Source organism: Talpa occidentalis, unplaced genomic scaffold (genome assembly GCF_014898055.3).
Source record: "Talpa occidentalis isolate TD23 unplaced genomic scaffold, MPIMG_talOcc4v2.1 talOcc4.12, whole genome shotgun sequence".
Taxonomy (NCBI): domain Eukaryota; kingdom Metazoa; phylum Chordata; class Mammalia; order Eulipotyphla; family Talpidae; genus Talpa; species Talpa occidentalis.
The window spans coordinates 13609591-13629378 of NW_023601212.1; the positions used below are offsets into that span (position 1 = coordinate 13609591).

A 19788-nucleotide genomic window follows, 5' to 3' on the forward strand; every position below is an offset into this window, starting at 1 on the left:
GATATAAAACCTTTCTTAGCTGTAGGACAGACAGTACAAAGTTAGAAAGGGGGAAGCAGGGCAACTAATTAGAGAAGGGGGTTGGGGATAAGAGAGGGAGGAAATGACCTTTGAGTCTCAAGTCAGCAAATAAAAGACTTCACTCCATAAGAGACCACTCATTTTTCCATTGCCCGTGTGGAGTGTGTAGCGTTCTCCTAAGGCTTCAGGGAGGAGCCTAGCCACTTCATTCCAGCATGGGCTTTACCGAAAGAGTTTGCCAAGGGTCCCAGGACACCTCAAGATACAGCTTTAGCTGTCAGCATTCTGGGGCATCAGTGCCCAGGCTCGCAGGACATCTAAATCTATTGCAGGTCAGGGCCTGCTGGCACATCGCCTGAGCTGGAAAGAGAAGCTGTGTCCTAGAGCCCTTCTGGCCAAAGAGGCTCTGATGGGGTTGGTTTATCACCCTCTAATGTCCCCTGTGATCCAGCCATCCTACTTCTGGGTATAGAATTATGTATCCAAGTGCAATGAAATCAGGATCTCAAAGAGATATCTGCATCCCTGCATTCACTGCAGTATTATTCACAATAGCCAAGATACATATTTTCATATATATTATTCATTATATTATTATATAATTATATATTATTCATATATATTATTCCTAAAAAAGGAACACTGCCATTTGTGACACGGATAGACCTGAAGGGCATTATGCTAAGTGAAATAAGTCAGACAAATACGGCACAATATCACTTATGTGTGAACCTAAGAAAGTCAAATTTAAAAAACCGAGAGGAGAGCATTGGTTACCAGGGGGAGGCGGGGAGGGACAGATGTTGGTCAAGGGTACAAAGTTTTGGTCCTGGAGGATGAACTTGAACTGCTGTTCACAGTGCTGTGCTGTATAATTCAAATTCACCAAGGGAGTAGCTCTTAAGTGTTCTCACCACACACAAAATGGTAAAAAATAAATAAATAAAAAGCAACTATGAGATTATGGGCACGTTCATTAGTTTGATCGTGGTAGTCATTTCACAGTGCATAGCCACACACCACAATTATATGTATATGGTTAAAAAAGCCAAAAAACACTCAAAAAACAAAACCCAGTGTCCTGCACCCCTAGGGCCAGCTGTCTCTGGCTCCAGCATAGCCCTGGGCTGGTCAGTCCTGCGGGTTTCCTCTGTGCTCTTGTGCACGTGTGCCAGAGATATTACATAGAAAGAGGCTCCTGGTGCATGGCTCAGAAGCAGGCTGTGGGAGAAGCAATGCTTCCCAGACTGCCCCACCCCAAAACTAGTCCAGGGCCCAGTCCTCTGTGGGAGGTACTACTTGCACCCCCGGATCCTCAATGGTAACGTGAAAGTATCGCCATCTCTAGATGCCTTCAGTATCACAGGCTGCAGAATCCTGCCAACTCCACAGCAGAAACCCCACAGGAGATTTTTATTTTACAGTTTTCCTGCCACCCGCTTACCCCTACACCCTTCACATAACTGCCCCAGGGGCTGGGCCCAGCCTTGTGCCCAAAGTATACCAATGGACTAAATTCAAAAAGCACCACGGAGGTGCTAAACCGCCTCTTAATTGCTCTAAAGGAAAGTTTTCAAGCTCCAGACCCATCAACACCTTCTGTAATCTCTGCTTTCAGCCCACACTTGTGGACACAGCCCAGAAAGTCTCCTGCTCCTTTTGGGAGTGCTACGCCTCACTGTCCTCGAGTTTGTTCATTTCTTGCACCAAATTAATGACACCTTCCTGAAGTGGAGACATGACTCAATTCCAGGAAAGCAGCCAGAGATTTCCAGAGGCACAGGGACCTGATTTCACTCATGTTCTTCTCCAGCTGTGACCTGGGTCAGAGATAAAGGCACTGCAGCATAGCCCCCTGTTTTTATTTCAAGTCTTGTTAAGAGAAGGGGTGTGGGGGGAGAGGAAGCACAACCTCACCTCTCCCTCAGACCACCTTCATACTTGCCATGTACGAAGAGAGCCAGGGAGTAAACTTCTGGGCAGCGGTGTCCCCTACCCCACCCACACCGATGTAGGCCCCCAAGGACCCGCCTCTCTCCACCATGTGGTCCCTGGGAAATTCACACTGGCAGAGGCAAGAGGACACTGGGAGTGTGGGCTCCAGAATCAAGATGCCAGCTCTGTGTCAAAGGGGTGGCCTGGGAAAACATCTTGCCTTTTTTGAGCCTGAGTTTCAGATCTAGGGTGCGGAGGCCATTCACACTGACTGTGGATGCCATGAGGATCAGGTACCAGCTCCACAGGAGTCTCGCTGCTCAGTTTTAGGTCATAACTGGTTAAACTGAATAGTGATTAAGGTTGATGAGAAAGTCTGAGGTAAGTGGGGAAGGAAGGGAGAGGAAAGAGTTGGGTAGAAAGAAAGCACGGGGCTTGGTTAGAGGCTAACAGTTGTGAGCTCTTGGACTGTGTGTTGATTCCTCTGTTTGGTCCTAGAGGGTTAGGGCCCTTTCTTCCGAGTGGTTGGTCCTTTGGTGGAAGATGGAAAGATGGACGCCTGGGAGAGGATCAGGAAAGACAAGATTCAAGAAAGGCTTGAAAGAAGGAAAGACCCAAGGAATATTCTGGAAGCTCAACCTTTTCTTTGCTTGCCCTGGAGAAGGTTTCTGGTTCCTGAATGAATCCAGAGGTGGTGCTGGAGGGGCACAGGAAAGGTGTGGCTTCTCCATCCTAGGCAGTCACCTCTGCTGTCTGTCCACAAAGGCCAAATGAGGAGATAAAAACTGTAATACCACAGGGACCTGTCGGTCCTGGGGCTTCCGGGAGACAACAAACTTAAGGTATGGTGGGCTCAGAGGAGAGAAGAAAATAAACTCTGAAGTATGGGCTGTTATCCAGTGATAGTGTGAAGAAGGGATGTGTACGTGGGTCGGCTGGGCCGCCTTGTCACTGATGCAGATTCTCACCCTTCCTGCAGCTCATGCCTCATCGTGCTCTCACATGTTGGCTTGCCCCAGAAGTCAGAAACCATGCAGGTGCACAGGAAGTGGGCTTTTCCACTGTCCTCTGAGCCCTATGTTTCCCTCCACTGCTCACAGCAAGGCCCTTCTTTTCTCCTCTGGGTCAAAACTACATACAAAATGCCAGGTACTTACAGATAAACAGCTGGGACTACATCAAATTAAAGAGTTTCTGCACAGCAAAAGAGACAGTAACCAAAACAAAGAGAAACCCCACCGATTGGGAGAAATTTTTTGCATACAACACTAATGATAAAGGACTGATCACAAAAATCTACAAAGAGCTGATGAGACTCAACAAAAACAAAGAAAATAATCCTGTCAAAAAATGGACAGAAGAGCTAAAAAGAAACTTCTCTGAAGAGGAAATGCAAATGGCCAACAGGCATATGAAAAAATGTTCAACATCACTTGTCATCAGGGAAATGCAAATCAAAACTACCATGAGATACCATCTCACACCAGTGAGAATGGCACATATTAAAAAAACTAGCAACAACAAATGTTGGCGAGGGTGTGGAGAAAAAGGAACTCTTCTGCACTGTTGGTGGGAGTGCAAACTGGTCCAACCACTATGGAGAGCTGTGTGGAGGTTCCTCGACCTGCTAAAGATGGAGCTTCCATATGATCCAGCCATTCCACTCCTAGGTATTTACCTAAATGACCAGAAACATTAATTCCAAAGGGCACCTGCACCCCTATGTTTATAGCAGCACTATTTACAACAGCTAAGCTATGGAAACAACCCAAATGCCCAAAAATAGATGATTGGAACAAGAAGATGTGGTACGTATACACCATGGAATATTACTCAGCAATCAAAAAAGATAAACACATGCAATTTGCAGCAACATGGATGGAGCTAGAAGGGATCATGCTCAGCAAAATAAGCCAGAAAGAAAAAGAAAAATACTGGATGGTCTCATTCATAGCAGGAATTTAGAAAACCTAAATAAGGGACCAGGAAAAAGACTAATACTAAGTAAAAATCAAAATCAACAAGCAGCTATAAACCAGAGACACTCTGGGGGGCATCGGGAGAGGAAGGATTAGGGTCAAAATAAGGGGAGGTGCAATTGTATGGGGAATATAATCAAAATGAAAATGCATACATTGTGCAAAAATGAAAAATCATGTAAGAATTATATAAAATAAGATATTTAAAAAAATTCCAGGTACTTCACTAGGAAAGTTCTAGGACCTTCCTGAGCTATACTGTGAAAGCCTGCCCTGTGGCCTGCCAAGTAGATTTAGTTTAAAAATAACTCCTTCCAGCTCCGGTTGACAGTAATTTGTGGAATTAAGATGGTGTCAGAGACAATTTTATGAAAGTGAGTGTTGTCCCCCGTGCTTGTGTTTCCTGAAAGATGAGTGGATAAGTCACCACAGGACATTCCATTAGCCTGCATTACCCTCCCCCAAGCCAAATAAAACAGACCCCTGTTTTTCTCCAAGACGGTTTTCTCCAAGACAGGTCTCGTTTTCAGAGCTGACAAAACTGTTCTCACCAGGCCCAAAGATCAAAATGTGCGTCCTACTGGGATGAAGAATGACACTTAAATGGACTCAGATTTTCCTTAAACTAAGCTCCTGACTCCTGCAAAGCATCCTCCCCAACCAGTCAGCAGGCACAAAGTCCTTTCCAAAGACCCAAGAGAGCTGCTACCAGAATTTCCTCTATCAGCATCCACACTCAGTGAGCCTCTGGATCCATCAGGGCTTTCCCAGTACTTCCTGCTCAAGGACACCCCACATGCTTAAGGAAGGAGGAGGCATACTGGTTTGTATAATAAAAGTCCAAGGTTAAGCTGGCTTCAGGCACAGTTTGCTCTAGGGGCTCAAATGATGTCATGAAACCCCAGTCTCTCTCTCTCTCAAGTGGGATTGCCACTCCCAAATGTTAACTTCATTTTCAACAAGATTTCTTTTCATAGCCACCTTTTAACTCCAAATCCACAGTAAAAAAAAAAAAAAAAAAAAAGTCCCACTTTTTAATATCAAAGTCCAGATTTGTTCTGATTGTTCTGGCTTCAGTTTGGGGTCTATCCCTAAATCAAAGAGTGTAGATTGGAGAATGAGACACCCTCATGAGAAGGGTGAAGTTGGAGCTACTGAAAATCATCAGGACCGAGGGCTCTGTGGGGGCTGCATCAGGGCATAGGGTTAAGACACCTGTCATGAGCAGTTCCTTGTCCCACACAGTGAGATGTTCCTCCTCAACCTGCTGCACTAGCACTTGGCAGAGGCTGTCACCCCCGTGGCTGTGAGAACGCTGCCCTAGCACTCAGCAGCACCGATGCTTGCCAGGCAGAGGGGAAGGGCTAAGTGCCAGCTCACGCTACTGCTCATTCTGAAGATGGCCTGAAATTTCTCTTTGCCTCTCTGCCCAAACTAAAGCCTGTGAATGAGGGTTCCCAGCTTCAGGACAGTCTGGGCAAGGCAGTATTTTTAACTGGGGACACTGATGTCCCAAACAAAATTGGGATTTGAATACCAAAGAAGAGGAAAATGGCTAATAGGTAGGTCACCTAGCAGTGCCAGCTGAAGTTACCTGCCCCACTGTCAAACACAACAACATAAAGGACATCGGATGAAGAATCAGTCCTTGGCTGGTGAATTAGGGCCACAGATGGTGGAGGTTACTCCAGCAATGCTACAAGCCGCCCTCCTCAGCAACCGTGAGTGTTTCAGGATTATAATTTTGGAGATTGGTCTGTGTGCATCTGATGTGTGTGGAGATAACTGAGCATCAGCGCAAATCCTTTGCACCTTCACTGAGTGTGTCCTCCCACGCTCAGTTCCTGGGAACCCTGAAGAAGTCCTGGGCAGGAGCTAGCCTCAAGAGGAGGAGCAGACTGGGCTGTCTGAGCCCTAAGCGGGGATGTCATTGCATGGGTTTCCAGAGCAGGGAAGCCCTCCAAGTGGCTGCAGGCAGGAACAGCCACCTCTCCTGCTGTGAGTGCTCTTAGAGAATAGCAAGTAGCACAAGCAAAGCAGGAGCAATGTTTCATTACTAATATTACAGAACTGTATTTCCTACTTCAAGGACTCAGAAGGTCATAGAATGTGAATAACTATAAGAAAGAAAAAATCAAAATCAACAAACAACTATGAACCAGAGACACACTATGGGGGGTGGGGGGGGTGGGGCGGGGAAAGGAGGGATTGGGGTCAAAATAAGGGGGTTGCAATTGTATGTGGAATATAAAAATAAATAAAAACCATATATATATATATATATATATATATATATATATATATATATATATATAAAGAATGTTGGCATAGAAAAGAGCTTGGCGACCATGTGGCTTAATCCTTTCATTTTTCTTTGGTTGGTTGTGCAAATTTCTTCATGCAACTTCACCATGTAAGAAACCTGACCATTGAGAGAAATCTATGGGTCCCCACAGCTCCTGTGTATTCAGTGATTTAAATTACAAACCTGACCCCAACTAGGATGGAGAGGATGGCTTGGGAAAAGGGGGAACAGAAAAGGATCTGAAACACTGTTCACAGCTGGCAATCTCTACTAATCAGATTTTCCCCCCAACCTTTTCATGATAACGGACTTGCAGAAAAGTTAAAAAAATCAGTACAAAGAATACAGACCTACTCTTCATCATGATTCCACACATGGTGACAATTTACCACCTTTGCTTTCTCCAGATAGCTACATAGGTCCTAGACAGACAAATGATAGATGATAAACCATTAGAGGTAAGTAGCAGATATGCCGCTTTCTCCCTTTGGTGTGTTTTATAAATATAAGGACAACCTCTTACATTAACAGAACACAGTAATCAAAATTAGGAAACTAATATTGTGACAATGCTATTAGCTAACTTATAGACTCTATTCAAATTCTCCCATTATTCTAATGGTGTTCTGTATGGCTAAAGAAAATCCAGGTTTAACATGCAATTTGCAGCAACATGGATGGCGCTGGAAGGGATCATGCTCAGCGAAATAAGCCAAAAAGAAAAAGAAAAATACCGGATGGTCTCACTCATAGCAGGAATCTAGAAAACTTAAATAAGGGACCAGGAAAATGAATAACTATAAGAAAGTGAAAATCAAAATCAACAAACAACTATGAACCAGAGACACTTTTAGGGGGGCGGGAGGGGAGGGATTGGGGTCAGAATGGGGGGGGGGCTGCAATTGTATGGGGAATATAAAAATAAAATTTATTATTTAAAAAAAATAAAAGAAAATCCAGGTTTACAGGTTATATTTCAGTTGTCCTGATATCGCTTTCTCTCTTTGAATCTGGATCAGCTCCTGAGATGTATCTATCTTGCCCTTGGCAGTTTTAGTCAATACAAGCCACTTATTTTGTAGAATTTCTGACTGAGTTTTAAGATTATAAAAATTCAAGCCTTAGCATGAAAGCAGGGAATGCTGTGACTTCCTCTTTTTGATTAATGCTAATGAGTCCAAACACTGTAGGAGTCCAACCCCATTGCAAAGAACACACAGAATATTTTTAAGAGGTGTTAGGCCTGGGTCCCAGTTAGGGAGAAATGGATTCAAGTCCAGCAATGGTTGAGTACCCTACTCTCTCAAGAGCAGTGGTTCATAAAGAGGAAACTATGTTGGCTTCCCTCATGACCGAGGATTTTGCTTATTTGCAACAACCAACTATGGGTCTTTTTTTCACTGTGGTTGGTTGTCGCAAATGAAGGATTGTTTTGTTTGTTATTCACTCAAACCTAATTAAAACCAAGGTTAGTAGGGCATCTGCCAGCATCCGACATCTTGCCTCTCGCCTTCCCCATCCCATCACCAGTCGACATGATTCATTGGCTTTTAGTGCATTAGGCAAATTTGCTATAATTGCGGAGAGGGGAAGGAGCAAGGGGCCTATGGCACCACCCAGGCGCTACACCATTGCCTTCCTGTAAGTCACACAGACTCCAAGAAAGGCGCTTAAATTGCCTTTATTGATTTGTCAGCCTCTAATAGATCATTTCTCACTGAGCAAAGGACAGGACCCTCCAAGAGGGTTCTTTCTCCTCTTCCACCCCTCATCATGGGTGTCATCAGAGGGGAAGGGTGTCTGGGGGTAATGGCATCCTGGAGAGAATTAAAATGCAGCTATCAATTCTCCCAAAGATGTAGTTGAAAGGGACCTGTCTCTACCTCTGACTGTTCCAAATTTGATCTCCTGACCCCAAAGTTATGGACAGAGAAGAAACCGCCAGGTTTGTGATTTCCTCCCACAAGGACTTTAAGATGAGCATGTTGTGAGCTCCATGCAGTCCCCTGGATTAGCTCATTACCCCATACAACTTGGAAGAGGAACTGAGTCTACGCTGTAGCCATGACACAGAGTCCCACAAGGAAGGGAAGCCAGCACAGTCCTTAGCTCACACAATACAGCCAATAAACATTATAACACTTTCTTAAAACTGGTGCCAAGTACCTCACTAGTTCTTCATAAGATGGAGCCTTTGAAATCATAACATGGAGACAGAGATGAAAATAGCCAGCACGCAGCACATCCTAAGTCCTACAGTGCACGCTGCAAAATATATGAATATATGCAAAAGATTACTAGGATTGGGAGGCTGTGGGTGGAGAGGAAGGTGATTTAAGTCTTTACTGGTGCCTAGAAAGACAGGTTTCCCTGGCAGACAGACCAAGGATGGCATTTAGCGCTTAACTAGGTCCCACCACCTTGTTTGAGTCAATCTGGCTGTATAGTGGCTGCATCTCCCTCATTTAAACTGTAAGCAACATGAGGGCAGGAGTCTTGTCTTAGGTTTACGGAATTCTTCGCAGTGCCCAGCCAGATGCTAGTCACACAGGAAGTCCTCAAGGAATCCTTGATGGATAATCAAAGCCAGCAACCATACAGCTGTGAGAAACACCTGGCCAGGTGTGCCAACTTGGAAGGCGTGGGTGGGGTGGCAGGGAAAGGTCTGTTGGTAAGAGGTAGTGCTGGCACCACAGCCCAGGATTCCACTGAGCACATGCCAAGTGCCCATACAAAGAGATGTCTTCAAGATACCCAACGTTCAGCTTTTTATTTTTTTTTTGTTCAAATAACATTTGCTACAAAAACTACCAACACAACAAATTTAGACAGTTTCCTGGAATTCACTATTCACTCTAACAGAATTTAATCTAGAGTTAAATCTGACGCAGACCTTATAGGAATATTTTTTAAGGGTTTGTGGGCTAAGCTGAACGGTAAGGAAAAGTAGGTGCTATAGGAGAAAGGGGAAGGCGAGTGAGAAAGATGACGAGGGACAGAGAGGAAGCTGAGAGAGAGGAGAGGCGGGAGAGAGTGGCTCTTTGCAAGGATTTTCTGTTTGTTTTCCTTTCCTTCAGAGAGGCCTTTTGCTGTCAGGGAGGCTTGGCTCAGCCTGACGGGCTTGCCTTTCTGCTATCATTTTTATTTTTTATCTCGTTGGCTCACAGTCTTGGCTACCACTCAAGTGGGAACGAGAGGAGACAGAGTGTCCAAGGGTAGAGGCATTTCTGGTGCAGGAGTCCAGAGAGAGGCCCCACTTGGAGTGATGAGGATAGGGCTGGGGTGCCTTCCCTGCAGCCCTGGATACAGACATTGTGTCCAGGTTTTCAAAGACGGGGGTGCTCCAAGGGTGCTGAGGACCTTTGTAAGTTACCATGGCTAGTTGCGAGCAGAGGCTGTGGCTCAGCAAGCCCATCAAGGAAAATAATGGTGAACTCAGGGCCCCATGGCACCCTGGACGGCCGCTGGTGGGTGTGGACGCGTGGAGACAGCTGGAGCTGGGTGCAAATCCAAAGCCAGACAAAATTCTTCAGGGTTTTCAACTGTCTCCTCCCCCTCTTGAACAATGAATAAGGAGAACCCCAGACTGTGTTAAAAATAACTCACACTCTCCCTCAAAGTTGCCTGACTTGAGCATGTAGAAGGCTTGGAATGGGCCGGGGGTGGTGGTGGGGGAGTGTCACATTCGAAAGTGGAACACTTTTGCGCCAGTGGTGATGACAGAAGACAGTGGGACAGAGGGTCACTTTTCAGAATAAAGCCCCTCCTTTTTTTTTCTTTTAATTACTTCCCACCGCCCCTTCAAAACAAACTATCCTTTAATATTTTCATTGCAGTGAAAAGGTACAAAGCAGAACAACAGCTTTTTTGAGGGCAGCAGGTTTCCTGAGAGCTCTGGAGGAGGGAAGGCAGAGAGGACAGGAGGTCCCCCAGAGGCGGGTGTGTGCTGGGCCCAGGCCCAGCTGTGCCCCCTACTGGTGGGGGGAGCCCAGCCCGGGGTTAAACCATGTCACCTGACAGGTGGTTTCCTCATCTCTAATTTGGACCAGCCCAGAGGGCCATGTCAGCCTGGAGGGTTGTTATGGAAGTGAAACGAGAGGATATCTCTGGAGTTGCTTTGTAAACTGTGAAGTACCAGCTACATGTAAGGCCTCAACACTGAGGAGCAGGATAAGGGCACCCATGGCAAAGAAGGCTGTCAGTGAGAAGGAGAGATACTCCCCCTCACAGCGACACCACAGGGGTGAGACAGAAAGAACAGCTGCTGGATCGCAGGAGAAAACACGGTGTCATCAGAACAAGCCCCAGAAATAGAGCTCTCCTGGAGTCGTGCACCGCCTGCGCCCACAGACCCCACCATCCAGCTCTCCCTCTGACTTGGCCTCATAGGCAGCTGACAGGACAGGAGAGGAACTGATTTTATAGAGAGGTAAACTGAGGCCCAGGACAGCAGTCCAGACACACTTCCTGACAGTGAGGCTCCTGTACACCAGCACCAAGCTCCCCTTCCTCATGAGCTCCCTGACACCCTCCTCTGGCCAGCAGAGGCCTGGACCAGCCAGTCTCCAGCCTGGAAAACCACTGGCCTAGAGCTCGGGAAGCAAGTCCCAGCCGCAGCAGACCTGTGGAGGACCACGCTCTGCAAGGGCAGACGGGCCTCATCCTGCATCAGCGCCCTGGGCCCAAGAATCCTTGCTTCTTACCTTCGAGGGCGGTGGACGGATTGCTAAGGCCGGCTTATCCCCCAGGCAGGCCCAGAGCCTGGCTGTGCCCTTCAGGCAGAACAAGGTTGGCCCTGCTGGCTGGTTGTTTGGAAGCAGCGAACACAGAATTAGAAACAGAGCTCTAAATCCCCTACACTGTTGGAGGGGCTAGGGGAAAAGGCCATTGCCCAGAGCTGGCATAAATCAGTGTTGTGAGTGGATTAGGTATCCCCATATTCTTCCTCATCCCCAGCAACCCTCTCTGGAAAAGTCCTGGCTAAGAGCATAATAAATCACACTCAGGGCACAGTTGCTTTCCAGCTGCACCTCTCCAGGGACGGAGGGCCCTGCAGAGCGTGTCCAGCCTGACTCTGAACTTCTCATCCTGCCCTCAGCTGTGTCACCACGCAGCTGCCTTACCCTAGTGTCCCTTCTCCGTAGTGGCGGTCATGCAGCACGTTCATTCAGAAACAGCTTCTGCACAGAACACGGGCTTATCCCTTCTCCCCAGCGAGGCCGCATGAAGGCCTCAGGCTGGCTTGCTGGAACAATGCCACACTCTGTAGTTTCCGCTGCCTCTGGCTCCTCTTCTGCTAGCAGGACAGTCAAGAAGTTGCAAGAGGCCACGTGGCCTGTGAAACACTAGCTCTTTACTGTATGGCCCTTTTATTGAAAAAGTTTGCCATTCCTGCATTATAAAAGTTTCAGGGCCTCCCTGGCGGCACAGGCAGTTGAGCTTTGCACTGTGAAGCTGTCCACAGCCTCTGCAGCGCAGGTTCGATTCCCAACAGCCAGCGAGAATCCCACATGGCGCGGCAGACCTCTCCTGTCTCACTCGCTGCTCCCCTCAGCAGTGTATTTCATCAGTCTGCCTGTTCTGCTCCCTGCTCTGTCTCTGGTAAATCTTCTCACCCTTCTGTGCATCTGGCCTGTGTCCAGTTCTTGTATAAATAAATAAATCTTTAAAAAAAGTATCAATTACACCATGATTTAGGTGATACTACCCTGCTTAGACAAGTAGAAACTGAAGATCAGAGTGTTTGAGTAACTTACTCAAAGACACACAGCTGGTAAGTGGCAGGGCTATTACTCAAGCTTTGGTGTGTTCCTTTCAGAGCCCAACGTTTTTCAAATACACAATCCTGCCTGCTCATGGGCGTCTCCAATCAACAGGGAGGATGAGAGTTGACAGGGTATGGTAGGTGAAAGGTTACTTTGTCCTCCAATGGGTGAGCCATATTTGGAACCCTGTTGAATGGTGACCAGTCCAGACTGAACAAGGACTACGAATTAAGGCCTCTGCATGCCCAGCCTTTACCTTAGGCTCCTGATCACAAGTAGTTGCTCTTAAAACCTCCCTGCTAGAGCTCACAGCTTGTAAATAAACCTGAAACCTAGAAGAGGCAGGCAGGCCTAGAGCAGGCCCTGGCTGGGCCAGCCAGAGTTACCATGACGACAGAGTCATTTCCATTACAAACCCTGCAACAGGCTTCCAGAAGGTGATTAATCGCTGACCTCAGGGGGCTAGGAAATCAGGGAGGGGGGATAGGGTATTCTTTTTAGCAAAGCAGGGCCATCCACTCCCCACACTGCCACCCTCCCCATATTGGGAGGTTGAAGTTACTTATCTAGTTGGGGCGCAGATGCTAAAACATCTAAATCCTAAAAGTCACCCAGGATGCACCCTCTGAAAGTCATGCTGCAGCTGAGGCAGCTGAACTCAAGCGACTCAATAGCAGACAGGAAAATGAGAAGACAAGGCAGGGGGTGGAAACCCGTAAGCTGGGCAATTCTTGCTGGATAAATGGTCCCGCTCACCTAAGAAAAGGTACAAGAAAGAATTTAGCCAGCAAAGCAGCAGGTAGTAAAAGGCAGGATCCTACCTTCTTGGAGCACAGAGGAAAACCATTTCCACAGACTCAAGAAGAGGGGGTGGAGAGGGTGGCTGCCTGCCAAAGCAGCGGCCCCTGTGGTGACCGTCACTGGGACTAGAGAAAGCTCAGAGGTCCCCTAATCCTCACGCCCACTGCTAATGGGTGACAGCGGCTGCCTGCCAAGTGGGGTGACCCAAGTTTTACACCCACCCCTGGGGTGTCTGTTGTGGGGCCATTGCCGGCTCATTCATTGACAGTTTTTCTCGCTGCTGACATTTGGGTGGCTGTGCTGCTTCCTCATTGTTTGTGTTTGGCCATTTCTACTGCGGATGAGTCACTCCCCTAGGGAGCCCTGTGGGGGGCGGTCAGACTCTTGCCATGTAGTACAAGAATCCCTGCGTCTGGCTCATATGGGTTTTACCCTTTTCACTGAGATAGAGAGACTGGGGGTTGAAAGGACACCCTGTGCGAGAGTGGGAAGAGGGAGTCCCTGTTCTCGGGGAGACCTCGCACGCGGCTTTGAAGTCAACCTCAGGGGGAGAGGAGCCCTCCTGCATGTTCTCCTGGAACCAGGGAAAATGTACCCCTACAGAACGCCCTCAAACCACCAAAACTGTACTGGTGCCCTTTGCTGGCACCCCACAGCTGGACCAAGACCCAGACTCTCAGAGCAAAATGTCATGGATAAGAACCACCACTCAGCCTCATTTAGACAAGAAATAACCGTATTTCCTATGAGCTGAGTTTTAATGGCACTAAGTTTGATTAATTCCAGAACACCCATTTTTCACCTAGAGGCTGCCTCTAATTTGGGGTGCTCTTGCCAGAAATGGGGGTAAGGGATAGTGATGTCATCTCCAACCTCCTTGTTCTTATCCTGTCTGGGCTGCAGCCCTCAGGCCACACCACCCACTGCTCAGTCTACTTCTCGGCCACAGGCCTTTCCAGAGTCCAGGGCTGTTCTGAGGCACAGGTCCATGGCTCTCAGCTACACACCAGGTATTCTGGGAAGCTGCCTCTTGGATGCCTGGGAGACTCCACAGCAGGTGGGTCTACTCCCACACTGGATGTTGTTACTTCCCTCTCACTGGGAAGGCAGCTCAACCCTCAGAGCACACACTTTTGGGAGCTGGTCACTATGACCCCGCTCTGGCCTCAGCCTGCAGTGGGAGCAGATGCTCTGACTTTCTCAGGAAGACTCATAGCGACTGACTCCTCACTCCCTCGACTCTGCCCTCCTCTACTCCACGTGGGTGCATCCCGAGCCCAAGGGTTAGTGGGCTGTCCATGCCCTTGGTTCCCCCTCCACATCAGCCAGACGTTGGGGCCCCTCTGAAGGATTTGCAAATTTGTTCTCCATTTACACCATGCTTCTGTGTGTTTCAGACTTTACTAAAAGTTTGGTAAGGATAAGGAAGGGTGTTACAGAGCAGCGCACCCTCCCCATTCCTCACCAAGGACAACAGTACCCCATTCGAGCCCTCCACCAGCCTGCCACCAGACGACTGCAGGGCCAAACTCCTTCCTGCCCCCTGATCATCACCCTCCTTCTCGCCTTCCTCCTCTGCAAGATTCTCCAGACACTTCTCACTGTTGCATTCAAAGCCCACCCTCTCCTCCCTGCTCCTCAGTCCGCCTGGGGCTTTCTACCTCCAGGCCCCAGCTGCACTGCAGAAGGCCCTGCTTATCTCAGAAGGGCATTAAGGTCAGGAAGATTGTTTTTTTTTTTTTTTTTTTTTTTTTTCAAAATAAATACGAGTACCTATTGTCATGACTGAGTAACAAGGAGAGAGACAGCACTAGCTACAGCCCCCACTGGAGAGGACAGAAAAATCTGCCCGAGGCTGTGACCGCCCTGTCATCTATGGGTGGGTCTCCCTCTTCAAGGATTACGTGACCCACAGATTTAATCTCGGCCTGACTCTTCCTGCCATCAGTGTGTCTGCTCTTCCTCTCCATCAGGCTGCCTCCGGGAAATACAGATCCATATTAATATTAGCTTAAGTAGCAAATGGTTAGGAATAAAAATAATATCTGGCGAATGAAATGTGATGATTTCCAAATAATCCGCAGAGCTTACTTTCCATTTGTAAGAGAGAAGGGTGGGGGGTGTCTCTGAGGCGACACAGGTGCTGGGGGAAGCAGCCTGTGGAGGTACTAGGTGGGGTCACGCTGGGTTCCCGCCTCTCACTCTCGCCTCCTGGGGAGCTCACTGTCTCCCCCACTGCTCCTGAAGTTCAGGGACCTCTTCTTGCCCAGGGCTCCTCTCGGCCTTTCCTCAGCTCTTCCCTGCATCCAACCCTACCTGTTCTGCTTTAGCTTCTCTCTCCCCAGGCCCTGTTCTCAGCTGGGAAGCTGATAAACTGCACTAAAGTGATAATGGATGGTAATAAGTTAATGTGTTACCGTCTCTAGTAACATTTGCATTTTGACAGGGTCTTTCTGAAGAAAAATCGTTTTTAACAACAAAATGACTGGAATTGGGATAATTTCAGCACCTGCATCTGGCGGAGGTATGGAAATATATTTGTGACAAGAGGGGTTTGATGCCTCAAACCACACCACTGCTCCCTCTCCCCATGCAGAGAACAAAAAACTAAAAGGGCCTTTGGAGGGGGTTTTGGGGTGAGATGCAGACCTGGCAGAGAAAGTGACTTCCACGTCAGAGAGAAGAAAGAGACACCCCTCCCCATCCCAGAGACACAAACTCCCCAAAATAGAAATGGGGTGGGGTGGAGGAAACCCCAGTAGAAGAGTACTGACATTTCTGGGCCACGACTCTGCCAGTAGAGCCTCCTTCCAGGGGTAATGTCACATTAAGCAGACTGTTTCCATGGGGCTGACTGCCAGCCTGGCGGCGGGGGTGTAGGGGTGGTGAGGTACAGAGGCTGTTCCAGGACTGTGGAGTTGTCTGTGGCCAGGGGACCCACACAACGGGTGGTCCACCTCACAGCCGCACAGCCTCTTGGCAGCCAGAGGTGCTCTTCCTCAGAGTTGGGGGCCTTGCAGGGGCACCAGCCCCCACGGTCCTGGCCACACTTCTGCTTGAGGTCTGGCTGGACATGGGCATTCATTCATGGATGTGCATCTTAGCCAGGACCCCAGCAACTCCCTCCTGCCTCCGTGTAGGACGGGCCATCTCTTCCACTTAGAGCAGAGCTCTTCCTCCTTCCTGTCCATGACTCTGCCTCCCTCCCAGGGAGGCAGGCTCCTAGGGCTCAGACCTGACCCTGCCCAACCTCAGGCCTTCGACCCAGAGTACTCCACTTTCTAAGCGATTCCAAACAAGCAGCTGTCCCCAGCAGAGTGGCTCTTGCTGCCAAGCACTTGGTTGGCATGCATGGAGCATAGGCCTGGTTGCATCTCAAAATAAATTCCACTTCCATAAAATCATTCTGAGAGCTGCCGGCTGGCCACATTGGCAGGTCCTCAGGGAGCCCGGCCATTGCCGAGGAGTGCACAAGACCCTCCTGTACCCGTGGCCCCTGTGGCCTCAGCCCCCCAGGCAGGAAGTTAAGCATCACATAATTTGATGCCTCCTCCAGAGGCCAGGTTATCTGGGTTCCCTGTACTCCCTACACCAACCTCGGGAGCTCAGTGCAAGAAGCCAACCTTCCTTTTCTCCAGAGTCTCTTAATGGCAAAGCCTGAATGCAATTAGGGGGCCCTGGATCCATCTGGACATACACACACAAAATGCACACACCAAGCCAGCAAGGCCTGTACTTTCTATGTGACCCCGCCATGCCAGGCAGGGAAGGAATCACAATCAGTCCAGGTGGTTCCAGAGGGGAACCTGACACCAACAGGTGACAGATACAGGTAAGTGGATGTCACTTCCATCAAAAGAACTTTCCAGCAGGCAGCTCAATCTAAAAATAATGGGCTATCTTGGGAGCTAATGAGATCACTGTCCCCGGAGGTGTTCAAGCAAAAGCTCAAAAGCCACCTACAAGAAATAGAACAGTCAGCAATCAAGTGCTGGCGGATGGTTGGTTGAGTTGACTTCTAATGGTTGTTTAAAGACATAGTGCATATAAAAGCCTTCTGATTGGAGGGAAGAATATTGATTGAGTATCGTTACCCCACTTAGAATCACCACATCGGGTTGGGAGGGACGGAAAGGTAAATTAACATTTATTGAAAATCCATTGTGTACTGGACACATTATCTTTAATCTTCACAAGTATATGAGGTAGGGTTCATTATTCCTGTTTTACAGTGAGAAAAGCAGATTTCAGAGGTGCTAAGAACCTTGCCCAAAGTCACCTTCGGTAAGCAGGCAGCACGGTGGGATGGGGTCTGTAGCAATGAGGCTGCACTGCACCCCTTCTGCTGAGGAAGCTGACCTTGCTGCTCCCTGGACTGCCCGCCTCAAGCCTCCTCCTTCTCTTGGGTGGAGATTGGACTTGTACACCAGCCTGCCTGAGCAGCCAGATGCATCACTAAAGCAGACTTAACAGGTAGAAGGATTTGCATGGTTGTGCTGGGCACCCACTAGTCAGGGCAGCTTCTTCTCCCAGCAATTTAGGAAGCATCCTAGTCTGGGCATGGCAGGTGGGGCCTGTGCCGGGTTGTCTAAGAGACTGTTTACTTTTCACCGTTCCTGCTGCAGTGAGAGGTGTGATGTCAGGTGTCAGGGAAGCTGCCACTTTGATAGTTTACAGGCAAATTGCAATATTGTTTACAGCAGCCTAAGCATCCCTAGGGGGATCTGAGACCCAGCCATGCAGCAGTTTCCTTACAAAAAATCACCAGGGTGGTCAGTGATGTGAGACTGTGGTTGGTTCTGGGATGGAAGGGCCTTTGGGGAGGGGATTATAGGAGGTAAGAGGTGAGCATATTCTGCTAAAATGGGTCTCTTGCTGGCTTAGGTCATAGCTGATGGAAACACCATTGGTGCAGGTAACAGTGCTGCTCCCTAGGATAACATAAATGCTGTGTTCAGGCTAACCTTGCTCTCACTCCACTCCCTTTAACCTCATAGGAAACCAAGGCAAATTAGAGCTGAAAAGAATTAAGAATTAACGTTGATCTAGACTAGCTAGGCACATGTCAGCTGGAAGCAAGCGCTTCTTAGTGACTTTGCTCCTTGCTTCATTAAAAAGAAACCTAAAGAGGCAGAGAGAGAGAGGCCTATGATTCCCCAAAGGCTCACAGAAGTAGCAGAAATAGGAAGAAGACCAGCAGGGCCATCAAAGAGATCAGTCTGCCAGTCCCCACCAGGATACCTGGCTTCCCTGGCCATTTGCTTTTATACCTGCCAGGATTTTCACTTTGGGGATATTGATGTTCCTCCTTCACCTCCCAGCTCCTCCTCAGCCCCTTCCCTGCCCTCGCTGCAGGGGTCCTCGCCCACTAGGTCATCTCAGAGTGCCTGTGTACCTCTGCCAGGACCCCTTGACCCAGCCTCTCTGTGATCATCCTTCATGGAAGACCAGTCAGAAAGCCCCCAAGCAGTGAGTACTCAGCCTGAATGAGGAATGCATTCATTCCAGCAGACAAGCAGAAATCAGATGCTGTTGGTATTTGCTGCGTATGAGATGGTTAAGATCCTGAACTCTCCAATCAGTTGGAGTCCCCCTGACAAAGGCTCAGAGCCCTTGTCTGGCAGGGGAAGGGTTAGGATGCTGAGGAAAGGTGCTGACAGCAAGTAGCATTTCATCTGCACACCAGCTGTTCCCTCTGCTCCCTTGAAGGGTCCTGAGATGGGACATGGCCCTGACACACTGGCCGAGGCCAGGGGACTATTCCAAATGAAATTCTATCTTGTGGACAGGAAACGTGTTCATTCATTTGCTAAACTTGTCAGCCTGTAACTGAGCTTCCTCTATGCATTTCCACCCAGCAGGGACCAAGCAGGGGGGTGAGCAAGCTGGTTAAAAGTGGGGACACGAATTCATGATCAGGATTTACTAGATCCTCTTAGAGGGCGTCAGCATTTACGTGGCAATGAGATTATTTACAGAGCTATGAGCAGCAGCCATAGCCCGTGAAAATCAGAGACTTGAAAGGCAAGAGAAGGGGGCAGGAGTGGGAGACAGGCACCCCCTCCACATCCCTGTTGTTCTTGGAGCCTGTGGACAAATGATTTCAGACCACAGCAGACGTCTGAATTTAATTCATTTATCCTTCAAGAACTATTAGCATCATATATTAGCTCCGAATCCTAAAGCTTGAATTGTGGAGATAATGGTTTCTAAATTAAAGGAACAAGATTTGCTTTTTGTTTGTAGCTAAGGACATTTTTTTTCTTCCTTCCCTCATGTAAAGAATAATGCTCCAGAAATTTCAAGCCCCTCAAACAAGGAGGACAAAAACAGCCTGTAGGCAGCCCTGACTTTCACCCCAGGTCTAGAAAGATGTGGAGCCCCAATTTGCAGAGTGATTCCTCCTGCACGGGGGGGCTCAGGAGTAGGCCCATTAGTAGCCCTCTTCCTCCTCCCATCCAGAGGCCTGTCAGGCCTAGGCCCTGGGCTCTCATCTGCTTTCTGGACATTCCATGGATTCCAAGCTGGGCAGGTGAGCAGAGTGGGAGTGTGGGACGAGAGTGCACTTTGCTGCTTATCAGTTCAGCGCTGGTGTCTGAAAGCCTCAAACTGAAGACATCAATAATTCAGACATTCATATGCTATAGAGTATTTCCCCTTTTGTCACATTTCTGGCCAATTGATTTCCCCTGGCCACAAACTTGCTGCTTTTAGAACATCATTAATAACAAATCAACTCTGGTAAAATCTGCCCTGGGAGGGGGTATTGGCTGGGAGAGGGTCCTGGCCTTGTTGCCCAGAAGAAAAGAGACAAATGTCCCTACATTATGCATTCTTGGTTAATTGCCAAGCTGGGGAAGCTGATGGGGCGTGTACAGGGGGTTGGGAGATAGGAAGGAAGAGAGAGGAGGGTGAGGGAGGGATAATTTGGGGGGGGGGAGGTTGGAACAAGAATATAGGGTTGAAATTCCTCTATAGGTGT

General features: G+C 48.4%; 1 long non-coding RNA gene across 3 annotated transcripts in view; it reads right to left on the reverse strand.

Annotated features, from left to right (window-relative positions):
- LOC119240679 (uncharacterized) overlaps nt 1–19788 on the reverse strand; it is a 170546-nt gene that overhangs the window by 99138 nt on the left and 51620 nt on the right. Inside the window, exon 1 of one of the 3 annotated variants that reach the window (XR_008551020.1) lies at nt 11364–11493. The exons of the other annotated variants lie outside the window; for them this stretch is intronic. This is a non-coding gene — a long non-coding RNA (uncharacterized LOC119240679). Of the gene's footprint in view, nt 1–11363; nt 11494–19788 lie in introns of those variants that run through there. 3 annotated transcript variants of the gene reach the window in all.